Below are 12,562 nucleotides of genomic sequence, written 5' to 3' on the forward strand. Positions count from 1 at the left end.
CTTTTTTTTCATTTAATTATGTGGGAGTACAATTCAGGGTTAGGTATACAAATGTTAATTATGCAGGTACCCTTGTTGATGAAGTATGTTCCCCCCACCCCCCAGGCAGATTCTCACTACTGCCAATTCCGCTTCCCCACTCCCTTCCTGGCAGTTTCCCACTACTCCTAATCCTTTTCCTAAAGTATTATGATAATTGTTCAAGGCCCACTTATGAGTGAGAACATGTGATACTAAGTTCTTTGTTTCTGTGAAAGATCACTCAGTATATTATAGACACTAAGGCCAGTCAGGCTGCTGTGAAGTTCATGATTTTGTTCTTTATGACTGTGTAATATTCCATTGTGTATATGTACCACTTTTTTTAATCCAGTCCTCTTTTGGTGGGCAGCACGGTTTGTTCCATGTTCTTGCTACTGTGAACAATGCTGCCATAACCATACATGTGCAGATATCTTTTTTATAGAGTGACTTGAGTTCTTCCGTGTGTATTCCCAGTAGGATGGTTGCGGGGTTGTATGGAAGCTCGATTTTTAGATCTTTTAGGAATAGCCACACTGTTTTCCACTGAGGCTGTACTAGTTTACACTCCCACCAACAGTGTAGAAGTGTTCCCTTTTTGCCGCAACCTCTCCAGCACCTATTGTTTTTTGAGTTATTGATGATAGCCATCCTGACTGGAGTTAGATGCTGGATCAGACACAGACTCATCAGATCTGGGCCTTTTCTCTCTTCTTCTTAGTCAGTCTAGATAGGGGTCCATCAATCTTGTTTATCCTTTCAAAGAACAAGCTTTTGGTTTCCTTGATTTTTTTGTATTATATTTTTGTTTCCTATGTCCTGAATTTAGGTTTTTATTTTGGTGATCTATATTCTTTTGCTGAAGTTAGGGTTTTGGTGGTCTTGCTTTTCCAGCTTCCTTAGGTGATTTGTTAAGCTGTTAACTTTTGATCTTTCTATTTTCTTCATGTATATTAATAGATATATGAATTCCCTTTTAGTACTTCTTTCATGGTATCCCAGAGATCTTGGTTAGATGTTTCTTCATTTTTTGTTTGTTTCCAGAAATCTTTTAATCTCTGTTTCAATTTCTGTGTTTGTCCAGAAGTTGTTTAGCATCATGCTGCTTAGTGTCCATGTCTTTGTGGGTTTGGGGGATTGGGGGGACTTTGTTGGTGTTGATATTTATTTTTATTTCACTGTTGTCTGAGAAGGTTCATGGCAGTATTTAATCTTATGGAATTTGTTTATGCTTGATTTATGGCTGAGGATGTGGTTGATCTTAGAGTAAGTTCCGTGTGGTGATGAGTAGAATGTATAACCTGTGGTTTTTGTGTTAAGTGTTCTGTAGGTATCAATTAAGTCCATTTGGCCATGCATCAGGTTGAGGTTCTGGATCTCTGTTGATTTTTTATCTTGATGATTTGTCTAGGATTGTTAGTGGGGTACTTAAATCTCCAGGTATGATAGTGTTAGAATCAATATCTTTTTAAAGTTCACCAAGAAGCTGCTTTATAAAAGTTGGTGCTCCTATGTTGGGTGCATGTATGTTTAAGATGGATATTTCTTGTTGATGGGTTGAACCTTTTATCATTATGTAGTTACTTTCTGTATCTTTTTAAATTGTTAATAGCTTAAATTGCTGATATTAAGATTGCAACTCCAGCTTTTTTTGTGTTCTGTTAACCTGAAAGTTTGTTTTCCATCCTTTTACTTTGTGTCTGTGGGTGTCCTTTATGGTGAGATGAGTCTCTTAGAGACAATACAGAGAACAATACAGACAAAGTCTGTATTCTTAATGGCTGTTAAGTGATGGGGGGATTGTTGCTTCATGGTATTTTATCTAATTTGCCATTCTTTATCTTTTCAGTGGTGCATTTAGTCCACTCACATTCAGGTTAATTATTGAGATATTGAGATGTGAGAGTTTATCCCTGTCATGATGTTCTTATAGAGTTTTTTGTTGTTACTGCTGTTTTTTTACTTGTTTGCTGTCTTTCTTTTAACTTTTGGGTTGATTTATGTGTGCTTTCTGTATTTTTCCTGCATTCTTGGGAAGGGCATTGTTGTTCTTTATTTTACTTTCTTTCTTCTGTGTTTAATACTTTCTTAAGTGTTTCTTGTAGAGATGATTGGAGACTGCAAAACTCTTAGAGATTGAATGTCTGGGAAGAATTTTAATTCTCCATCACTGATGAAACTTAGCTTTGCTGGTTAGGTAATTCTTGGTTGAAATAGCTTATCTTTGGGAACTTTGAAGATTGGACTCCAATTTCTCCTAGTCTGAAGTATTTCTGTAGATAAGTCTGCTGCTATTCTAATTTGTCTTTCTTGGTACGTAGTCTGACTTTTCTCTCTTGATGCCTTTAGGATTTTTTCTTTTATACTTTGTGTAGGCAAATTACTGTGTGTCTAGGAGTTGGTCTTCTCATTTGTTGTTTTGCAGGATTTCTCTGAATCTCTTGTGTTTGAGTGTTTGTTTCACTAATGAGATGAGGGAAGTTTTCTGGGTTAATTTCATAGAATGTTTGTTCCAGGTCTCTGTCTCTCTGTCTGTCTCAGTGATAACAATTAATCTTAGATTTGTCCTCTTGATATAATTGCTCATCTCTTGAAGGTTTTGTTCTGTCTTTTTAACCTCTTTTTCTATTTTTTGTTCTGTCTTTTTAAGCTCTTTTTCTATTTTTTTTTTTTTTTTAGTTGGAGTCTCACTCTGTTGTCCAGACTGGAGTGCAGTGGCATGCTCCTGGCCACCACAGTCTCGACCTGCTGGGCTCTGGAGATCCTGCCTCAGCCTTCCAAGTAGCCAGAACTACAGGTGTGCACTACCATGCTCAGCTAATTTTTGATTTATTGTAGAGACAAGATCTTGCCAAGTTGCCTAGGTGGGTCGCGAACCTGTAGGCAATCCACTCATCTTGGCCTCTCAAAGTTCTGGGATTATAGACTGAACCTGGCCTTTTTCTATGTATTTAACAGTTTGGGATAGTTCCATATTTTGGTCCCCAAACTGACATTCTTTCTTCTGATTTGTTAATTCTGCTTTCCATACTTATCTGTTTGTTATTTATTTCATTCACTGTATTCTTTATTGCTGTTATCCCAGTTATCAACTCCCTTATTCTTTCCTCTTGCCCCTCTTCATATCTATTTTATTCTCTCTATTAATATCTTGATATCTGGGTTTGTGGTCTGAGACAAGTCATTCTGGGGGCTCTTCATTGTTTGAGTTCTAAAGTCTGTATTCTTAATGGCTGTTCTCCCAAGAGTCTGTGTGATACTCTCATATTCTTCCTTTGGTTTTTCTTCACTTGTGTATGTTCCCCACTCCCTCCCCCCTTTTTTTAACCTCTTCTGTAATTCTATTGTTCAGTGATGGGGGGATAGCTTTTATTTTTGTTTGCTCAATCTCCTATTCTTCCTTATGTAGATCCTCTGGCTTTGTTCAATTCTGAAGATGGTCTGGGGATGGGAGCCTGTGCTTTTTGAAGTTTTGAGATTTAATTAAGGGGGGGTTGTGATTCAAAAGCTATCTTCGGATCCCAGTATGTGCTGATGGATGGGTAGGTCGCTGGAATCAACTTCCCACTGTCTTACAATCTGTCTATGCAGGGGGGCTGTCTGTTTACTCCCTGAAAACAAGATGAAAGAAGAAAAAGGAAAAGAATGGAAAAATGAAGGAGGAAGATGAAAGGAGGGTGGATAGAGAGAATAAGAAGGGGGTAAACAGACAGACATACCAACTAATGTATAAACAGAGAAACAAGCAAAGACAGAGAAAGCAACAGCAACAATAACAAAAAACCCTAAAACATACAAACAACACCCCAGTTGGTGTACTCTCCATCAAAAATACCCATACACAAACAGAAAACCTAAAAAACCCCACTAAAATAACAGAAACAAAGCAACTACAGAAATGTAAACAAAAACAGAAAGAAAAAATGTAAATAAAAGAAAGAGAGAAGAAAAAAAACCAAACAAACAAACCAAAAACTAAAACATAAAACAATGAAGAAAAGAAAAACTTGCTCTGTGGCTGTTTCTGTAACTCCAAGCTCCTCTTGGCTGCCGCCACCTTAAGGAGCGGTCTGGTCTCCAGCTCCTCTGCTCTGCTCTCTGCACAAGCTGATAGGATTGCTCTCAGCATGGGTCAGATGCCCCACGCACTACTGTGGGACCAGATCCAGACTCACACAACTCACTGCTGCTGCTGTAAGTCTCTCACTCAGATATGACATGTCCCTGGCCATTCCAGTGTGGGATGGGGGTCTGTCTCTCCGTGTTTGATGAGAGGATAGCCTCTGGGTCTCAGGCTGGAAGTTGGGCAGAGTTAGGCAAGGTAATACTGATCTTTGCCTGGTCCTGGGACTAAGAAGGTGGTACCCATCGGCGTCTCATCATTGACATTGGGGCTGTTCCAGATCTCCATGACCTGTCCTCTCCATGGCTCCTCCTGCTTGTGCCACAGTTGATGACATGGACCAGATACCAGGTGGTGTGGAGCAGCTGCCCTCTGCTGCATCCTCTCAAGTGAGTCTGGAGAACGGCAGACGATCCTGTGTTTTGGGGGCTCCAATTTCAGGGTGGTGGTGGGTTGCAGTCACCTCCAGAGGAGATCCCTGGGTGTGTGGACCTGAGTCTCCCCTCAGACAGACCTTTCCTTACCCACCGGCACACACCCATTCATGCAGATAGTCTTTATGGACACGTCCGGTGGAGACTCTCAGACTCCTACCCGCTCCATTGCCATCTTGCCCTCAGGTCTCCAGAATTGCATTTAAAGCCAAATAAATACAGTTTCTTCGGAATCACAACTTATTTTTGATCCAAAATTTATCCATTTAATTAGCAAATATTTATTCAATTTTGGGTACTAATTTAGGTTCTGGTGATTAAATTGTGAGCAAGACACTGTTCTCTCCTTTCAAAGATTCTTATTATTTAAGAATCTTAAATATGATTGTGTATTAAATTTATACCCAAAGGATGATTATTTGCTATGATGATATTAAAAACAATGCTTTGCAGTTTGCTAAATAATTTTATAATTATTCTGAAGGCATTTTTATTAGTGGTAACATAGTTGGAACAAGTCAATCTTCTGAAAGTTACCACAAATTGTGAATGAGACCAGGTAAAATATGAATTTCAAAAAATAAGTAATAATGCGTTTCTGGATCACCTCTTTTCAACGTGCCAGATAAACAACTTTTTCATGGTTGCTTTCAGAACTGAAGGTGTTCGTGGAAAAGTTGATTTGAAATGGATTTTGAATAATGGAAAATACACAGAAAAGAAATTAAAGAAATGATTTTTGTGTGTGTGTGGAGTGAGAAGTATGAGCTGAGGCATGGGAAAATGTAAGGCTTGTTTGTTTAGAAAAAGCATAAGTAGGAAATGGGATGGAGTTTTATCAATAGTTTTCAGTTAAGGGTCACATCAGAATTACCTAGGAAACTTTCAAAAATTTGCCTGCATTATTCTGATAGCCTTTTAGGCATACCTGAGTTACAGTTCTCTCTTTAGCCTCTCTCTTACCTTAGGAAAGAAAAGGGTCAGAGTTACCACGTTTTGCTTCCATGAACTCCCTTCCCAATCAAGGACTTTTCATACCAAATTAAAGAATTTAGACATTATCTACAGGCAATTGGAATATATTGTAGGTTTTGAGCCATGTATTTTAAAGAATAAAGGCCACGTTTTAGATAGAACAATATTTTGGTGGCATGCTGGTTATATAATATCCATGTTGTAGATTTTATGTTACAGTGAGGTAGGAACACAATGTATTAGTTTAAACAGAAATTGTTATTTAATTCGTTGAATAGGTGAAACTGTAGTAAGATAAAGCTTTTTCTAATGAAGGTTTTTATTGGACCGAAAATTTAGATACTCTTCTTGCTTAATTGTTTGAAAGTTGGCTGTGCAACTGTGCAAGTAGGTTACTGCCTTTATTAGAACTGTTATAAAAGATAGCTATTTTAAGCAAATAGAACAATCACCTGTAATGTTTATGCCCTCAACAAATGAAAGGCCCAAGGGAAAGGAACTCAAAATTCATTTTCTTTATTGCTTAAGCATTTTCTGAGAAGAGAGTATCAGTTCAAAGGTTAAAAAATGAAACTAAGTAGCACTTAGCCCAGTGTCATATGTTTCATTCTTATTATACTCAATTTATGAATTTGGAATAAAAGTGTGTAAAGTGGCACCACCCCTAATTTGTTTTCTAAGCTCAGGTAAAGAACAGGTTCTTGGTGTTTCAATTTTCCCATATGTAAGACTACAATTACGTGGCTATTTTACTCCTCTCATATGAATTCAAATAGTTATTTTCAAACCATACAGTCACAAACATTAGGCAAAGGTTAACTTGCATTTATTTACTGCCTTCTTTTTACCTTTATACAATTTCTAAGTTCATTAGCTATAGGTTAATATATGCAGCACAGTAATGAAAATGTTTTTTAAAAAAAATCACATTTGGACACATTTTAATACTTCAAATGTAATAAAGTTTGTAGTGTAACTATGGCTTTCAAAGGTTTAACATTAATTAGGCTAGTTACTTGCTCTTGAGAAATAATTGCAAAATAATTACTCTCTCTACGTTATATGAAGAATAAATGAGAAAAGTCTATAAACTGCCTTAGTTTGATCTTCTTAGAGAAAGTCATTAACACAAGATGATGCTTTTAATGTTCAGAAAGAATATATTCATTCATTTATTCAACAAATAGTTAAGCATATATTATTATTATTATTTTTGAGAAATCAAGATTTATTGAGAAGACAGAAAAGCTCCCACAGTGGGAGGGACCGCAAGGAGGTTGCCCAACCATATATTATTAACCAGACATTGTTGTAGGCACTGCGAATAGAACAGGGAATAAAACAGACAATAATTTTAGACCTTATTGTGCTTGCCTTTTTCTTCTCAGTTGTATATTTATTTATCTTTCTTTAATTAAAAAATTAAAATGATACATAATAGATGCACATATTTTCAGGGTACATGTGTCATTTTGATACATTCACATAGTATGTAAAGATTATATAAAGGAAATTGGTATATCTATCATCTTAAATATTTGTTCTTTACACTAGGAACATTCAAATTATTCTCTTCTAGTTACTTTGGAATGTTCACTAAATTATTGTTAACTATAGTCATCCTACTGATCTATATTTCAATACTTTAATAAATGTTTGGACAGTTGTAGCAGAAGAGTATGGGGCCAAATGTATGTTTCTCAGTTCATCTGCATGAGTCCATGGAGACATTGATTATTTTTTTAATTTAAATTTTATTTTAAAGATGTAGTATTGATTATTTTTTAATTGCTTATGGAAGTTGATGCTTTCAACTTTGGTCTTATCTGTAGGTATGGTAAATATAGTCCTGTATATAGTCATAACCTAATTAATCATTCTAATGCAGCAATTTACTATACAGTAAATGTAACTTTAGTTTTTATCTTTTAAAATAGTTTGTTTTACTTTGTTATCCAGTTAAGTCTTATAAAAATGCTTGAGTTTCCTAAAGGAAGAGGTTTTATTTTTAAATTTTTATTGCCATTGGTTCAGAGCATAAAGTTCAATAAAGACATGGCAATTTCCTGGTATTGGTACAAGAACATGCATATATACTAGTGGAACAGGATAGAGATTCTGGAAGCAAAAGCTCAGTTTCTCAACCAACTCATCTTCAACAAAGCCTCCACCAGCAACCACTGGAGAGAGGAGAACCTATTCAGTAAAAGTTGCTGGAAAAACTGGCAGATCACATGCAAAAAATTGAAACAGGGCCCTGACCTATCACCATACACAAAAATCAACTCTAATTGGATCAGAGACCTAATATAAAACCTCAAATAATAAGAACCTTAGAAAAATGCAGGAGACATACTTATGGAAATTGGAACTGACAACCAATTCCTAGTCTAAACCCCAGATATCCATGCCATATGAGGTAAGATAGACAAATGGTACCTCATTCAACTGAAAAGTTTCTGTAAAGCAAAAGAAATACTTAAGAAAGAAGAGAGACAGCCCACAGAACGGGAAAAACATTTGCCAACTATATATCTGACAAAGGCCTAACATCCAGGATCTTCAAGGAACTCAAACTTGCTGAAAGGAAAAAAACAAATAGCCTCATTAAAAAGTGGGCAAACGACATGTATAGACACTTCTCAAAAGAAGATATACAGGCAGCCAACAGACACATGAAAAAAATGCTCAGCCTCACTAATCATCAGAGAAATGCAAATCAAAACCACACTGAGATACCACTTAACTCCAGTAAGAATGGCCATCATTAATAAAATAAAAAACAACAGATGCTGACAGGGATGTGCAGAAAAGGGAACACTTCTACATTGCTGATGGGAATGCAAACTAGTGCAGCTGCTATTGAAAATACTACAGAGTGAGATTCCAACTCAAAAACAAAAAATAGAAAACTAAAAGAAAACACTGTGATGATTTCTAAAAGAACTAGAAGTTGACCTTCCATGTGACCCAGCAATCTGCCTACAGGGAATACCCAGGGGAACTCAATTATTCTAGCGAAAAGGTGCTTGCACACACATGTTTATTGCAGCACTGTTCACAATAGCAAAAACACAGAACCAACCATGCTGCCCATCAAAACTGGACTAGCTAAAAAAAATGTGGTACGTATACATGATGGACTATTACACAACCATAAAGAAGGATAAACGTGGACTTCACATCAACTTGGATGGATTTAGAGTCTATCATACTCAGTGATTTATCACAGAAACAAAGAATAAAGTACTACATGTTCTCACTCATAAGCAGATTCTGAACATTTACCATAATACTATAAGAAAGAGATTGGACACTGCCAGGGAAGGGAAGGGAGGGCACATGACATCAATAAGAGTACCTGATCTCAAACCAGGAAAAGTGGGGACCAAAGGGAAGCCCAAACTTTACTTGTACAATAACCACTTGTATACCTAATCCTGAATTGTATCCTACATCTTTAAAATAAAAAAAGTACATGAATAAAAAAGATATGGCAGTTTCTTTATTAATTTATGCAATATAGACAACTAAATTGGAAATGTAAACTGAAAATTCTCACTGGGGCTTGGATTATCTCGCTAAAAGCATGAATTAAATATAAGAATATAAGAAATGTCATAATAGATTAAATCAATTGTTTATAGAGCATAGTAGTTTATGGAAAAGCATGGTATTTGCTCTCCACAACATTGACCTGTCTTGAACATCCATTATATTCCCTTAGTAATACATTACATATCAACGTTCTGAAATCAATTTTCTACAAAGACCTTTTTTGATCCTATTTCTTTTTTCAGTCAATACTGCCTCTTTACTAATGAGCATTTTTTCCACTTGTGTATACTTCATTTTCATGTTCCAATGACTGTGTAAACTTGCCTTTTCAAAATACCCACTATAGTACACTATAATTTGGAATACATGCTTAACACATTCCTTCCTTTCTTTTGTCTTATTCTTGCTGACTTCTAACTTTCTCATTTGAAAAGTTTGAATTTTCAGCTAATTTTATGTGAAAAACTTTACATTTTTTTTGCTCATTTATTACGCAGACCGATTCCTCTATCATGTCCTTTATAAAGGAGAGCAATGAGTATTATGCATACATTCACAGGGAGCGTGACTGTAATTTTGTTTATGGATAATATTTACTTCATCACCATATAAGGATAATGAGCAGTTTGTTGTCCTTATTGTTACAGCATCACATTAAATCATTGTTTTGAGCTAATAGTTCTGATATTCTTTTGCTTGATATCTACTACCTTTTGTATTAAATAGATTTCTCAAACAGAAATACTGACAACACTTTTTACTCTGAGAGTAAAATTACTGAGAGTAATGTGATTTCAAACCAGTACTGAACAAATATTCATACTCATAGTACTTCTGGATTTATGCACTTTTAATATTCTTTGAACTTGTATAGATTAATGTATTAACCTATATTTGTTAATTTGTAGGCAACTCATTCTTTTAGTAATTCTCCTCAATTCTACTAATAAAATCATCCCTTCAATGTCTGCACATGTGCTATACCCTGCCTCCCATGTGAGGCCTTTGTTTCTATAAATGAATAAAAAGTATATTGGAGTGATTTTGTCTTCTTCTGTCTCAGTATCTTATTTTTTCTTTTCTTATTTTTTTCTGTTGCCTTCTAAAGTTAACTCTTAGATAATTACCAGTATATTTAATTGATAAACTTAAGTTGATATTTTTGCAATTAATTTTTTTAACACATCTTATGTATAATTTCTTCATATATATACATCTACTATGCTGTGACCCTCAATTCATCACCTTTAAAATGATTTGTTTCAACCAGCCTAAATGTGTAGCTTATATGTAGACTGCAAAATGAATCTGAGAACCAATAAACCTGAATACATTATTTTTCAGTATAGCAATGTGATATATTAAAGATCTTCAGCTTTGAGGAACACATATTGAAGCTAAATGTGGACTTTAGAAACAAAAAATTATTTATGATTTCTCAAATCCTTAAAAATAATAAATGATTTATATATGCACAAAAATTCTTACATATTCAATATATCTGTGAAATATTCCAGGGGCATCATGTTTAGAGCTTATCATATTGAAATGACATTTTCTAAAATTGAACTTAAATGACTGTTAAAGGAAGTGAGATATTATAGGACACTCTGAATACCTGTTACTTGCTCTTAGAACAGATGTCTTCCTACAGCAGAGAACCATTTAGCCTTATATAAGAAAATATAAGCTTATCTCTTCCCATTTTTCCTGTAGCAAATATGTTGCTACTTCTTGAACCGAGATCTTCTAGTCTAAAGAGTGTGTACCCAGTTCAGTGGAAAAAGAAAAAAAAAATACCGTCCTCTTTAAATTGTCTTTTAAAAAATTCAGAAAAATCTAATACTTGGGGAAAAAGACCGGAACCAGAACAAGAAAGATCTTTTGTACGTGACTGGTGGTGTTATTGCCTTTCCTAAGTTCCTTGGAACACACTGAAGAGTATTTGAAACTGCCTCATATGGTTTGTCCCCTCCAGCCTGACATGGCACCATTCCGTAGCATAACGATGACATAAGCAAGGCGATTATAAGCTGACCCATAAGGGACCCACATAAGCTGATCTCTCTTCTTTACAGATGACACAAATAGAAAGCTTTGAATAAGAGTGGAAAGACATACTGTCATTTGTCTTTTTCCCTGAAAAAGCTGGGACACATTCTGCTCAGCCAACATGTTCCCTGAGGAATGTGATTTAACTTCCACTTTTCACACAGTAAGAAGCAACACCATAGACCTGTAGGGAAGGTGATGGCAGCCTGGGAGAAATTTGGATAAGTGTTTGTCACTCTGGTGTTTTCATATGACCTGACTCTCATTCTCGATTTAGGTACTCCTTGACCTGAAAATGTAGCCACAGTATGCGTTTCTTTATCTGGCTTACCTTAATTCATAATGTGCCTGTCACTCCTTCTCCTACTCCCATCCCATGCAGCCTCTTCCTGGTTTCCCTTGCAAGCTACCAGTAGAGCCTTCCCCTAGGTGTCTATACACGTATTTACACTGTGTTTTCCCCAGAAGGGACTTTAGTTTCAGAGAGAAGAAATGCATTTCAGCCCTGAGCTATATACAAAGATACCTACATCAAAGTAGCCTAGGCAGTTTCCCACTCCTTTGGCCAGATCTGACTATTCACATATCTGGCAGCTTCTTTAAGAACCCTTTGGTAGTAAAGGAATTAATATACCCCCCTTCTCCCTAGCTTTTCTCCCCTCCTCCCTCTATCAAATGACTGATTTTTATGCATGAGATAATAGACAAGCCTTGGGTGACCTGTTTTTTTTTCTTTTTTTCTTTTTTCTTTCTCTCTCCCTCCCCCTCCTTTTTCCCTTGCGGTAAAATAGTGCTGAAGAAAGAGGGCACTAGTGTACAGCCCAGATCGCATCCTTGCACCGTCTGGATTAGAGCTGAGGCGTCTGCAAACCGAGCGCGACCGCGGTCCTCTGGCCCCGGGACCATAGCGCTGTCTACCCCGACTCAGGTACGTCTCAAGTCCATAACCTCCAAACAGACTCAGGTGAGCGGACACTTCCTCGAGGCGAAACCCACCCACAACGGTAAAGTATCAATCCATTAGATTTTCCTCCTGGTCCCAGGCGCATCCTCGCTTATTTGTTTCTTTTGGTCCTGTGTCCCTGGGAAGCGTCGGGACCCATGGGTGCCTGGGTTGTCTTCCCCCTTTTGCCTGCCTCGTCTCCTGTGTTCTCTCCGCCCGTTCCAATAGCCCCCTTTTCGTCCGACTCTCACCTTGAGAAAGAGAGCCAGGGAGGAAAGGGAGAGAGAGCCAACTTCAGCCCCGCAGGCTGCTGAGATTTGGCGCCTCTGTCCCCAAGCGACTGGGTTTGAATATATACCTGCGGAAGCTGTGCAAGGCGAGAATGAGGATGGAGGGATGAGGAGAAGCGTGGGAAGGGGTGTGTGTGTGTGTGTGTGTGTGTGTGTGTGTGTGTGT

The 12,562-nt window shown here is 36.9% G+C and overlaps 1 pseudogene; it reads right to left on the reverse strand.

The window, feature by feature from the left end:
• LOC103267912 overlaps window positions 1-12,562 on the reverse strand; it is a 30,391-nt pseudogene that overhangs the window by 16,732 nt on the left and 1,097 nt on the right.

Source organism: Carlito syrichta, unplaced genomic scaffold (assembly GCF_000164805.1).
Source record: "Carlito syrichta isolate Samal-C Ts95f unplaced genomic scaffold, Tarsius_syrichta-2.0.1 Scaffold308529, whole genome shotgun sequence".
In the NCBI taxonomy this organism is placed as follows: Eukaryota; Metazoa; Chordata; class Mammalia; order Primates; family Tarsiidae; genus Carlito; species Carlito syrichta.